A 2,040-nucleotide genomic window follows, 5' to 3' on the forward strand; every position below is an offset into this window, starting at 1 on the left:
ATCATCCAAACCGAGTGGGTCCCACGAATGACCATCTATTTGGCTTAGTTTTGGATAACTGTTTTCATGACTCAAATACTAAAAAATTTGGATGTGGATGATGGAAAATGAAAATAGGATTTTGGTGTTTTCAAAACTTGAAAACTAAAACTCAATGGCAAAAGATGAGATTGTGGGTTATTACAGTTGGAACTCCCCTGTTTCATTTCATTTTTCTCCTAAATTTTCAGCAAAAATTTTCCCTCTTCTCACCTCCCTCTCTCAACCTTTTCTCATTTTCACTACCCTCTTCATGCCCACATTCTTGACCTCAAAGCACAGTCACCGAAAGCTAAACAAACTCAAGCTTGCACAAACGAAATCAAAACACAATTTTCAGTAGTCATAAAGTCATACATTGGGAAAAAAGAGATGTGGGGAAAAAAATAAAGCAAGTAGAGATATGAGTTTTGGAACCCATTCATGAATTTCAGTGTTTCATTCGTGGAAGAGAAAGAAAACAAAATGAAGACTAACAGAGAAAGAGAAACAGAGCGCTACAACTAAGGAACGGGAAAAAAAAAACATCGATAATCTTTGATTATTGCTAAAGATGGTCTTCGACTTTTGCTGGAGAAGAATAGAAACTTCTAACTTTGCTTTCAATGGGTTTGCGATCTAGATGACAAGATGGGTCTCTCTGTTTTCTGGAGATAGGTATTTGGGGAGATGGGTATTCATGCTAGAGATTGAATATGCAGTGTGTTGGAGATTAGGGAGATGGAAATCGAATTGTTTGGGAGGTGCTGGAGATGGATTCAAAAAGTGTTGGAGATTTGGGAAGAAGGTTATTTGTTGAAATTGGGAAGAAGGGATTTGGAGTCAAAGTGTGTGGGAGAGAAGGAAATTGTTTTAAACAATTTGTAAAGTTGTAATTTACAACTATTATGTGTTGGCTTTAATTCCGTGCCAAATTTGATTGTAATTTTGATCAATTTTTTGTACCCTGTATTTTATGTGGGATCTATTTGTAAGGGTTGTGAGAGAGAGAGAGAGAGAGAGAGAGAGAGAGAGAGAGAGAAAGTGTGTGAAGACTCAAGGCAATTGAAGATCAAAGTTGTTTTTCGCGAGTAGGCTTCTCGCGAAGTGACGCATGTGCCCAACACATGACTGAAATGTGAAGAGTCAGGACAGGATGGAGACAGCTGGTGTGTGGGCAATTTTTGTACTCCAGGGAAACTTATTGCGTACTCCCTGGAAACTTGTTTTTGTCCCACATCACAAAGAGACCTCCCCACTTTCTCACTTATAAGCCTGTGCTGAAGTGAGGAGTGTACCATCAGTGAAAGAGAATAAGGACGAACTATAACTACAAGACGAACACACTGACTGGATAATGGGAGTGTAAGAAGATCATGAAAGCTTATTAATGGCATATATTGCTAAAATACTATAGAAAATAACAGCAAAATATGGAATAGTATATAGAACAAGATACAACAAACTGAGGGATATTATTAGATTGAACAAGTTTTTTACAAGACTGGAAGACATAAACTGGAAAATATTACACAAATGGCTAACTCTCTATTTTCTAACTCTCAACTCTTCTAAGGCTTCTCTAATCTCTGCTGAACTAAGGAAACAAAAGGCCTATTTATAGGCAAATAATTTACAAAAGGACAAAATATTTTACAGTCAAGAGATATGAATGCTGACTTCCTTCTTTACAGTTGTCCAAAATGTGTGAGAGTTCAGTGCCAGTTGTCTTCTGAGTGTGCAGAAAATATTCTCTTTAGGATTCATTACTGACAATGGGCATAATGGAACTGAGGGAAAGGACAAAGTGATCATGTAATGCATAGTTGGTAGCTTGAAGAAAGTGTGACGGCAATGGAGAAAGGAAAACCAAGATAAAAGTGGGTCCCGTACCTTTTTTTTTTTTTGCATATATCTTTTGTACATATCTATCTTTAATCATCTCTTCCTTGAAACCATTTTTCATCAATATCTGCATCTGGATCATGGTTATGGTAATAAGGATCATCGAAGTCAAAAGGA

The sequence above is a fragment of the Castanea sativa genome, chromosome 1, assembly GCF_040712315.1.
Source record: "Castanea sativa cultivar Marrone di Chiusa Pesio chromosome 1, ASM4071231v1".
NCBI classification, from domain to species: domain Eukaryota; kingdom Viridiplantae; phylum Streptophyta; class Magnoliopsida; order Fagales; family Fagaceae; genus Castanea; species Castanea sativa.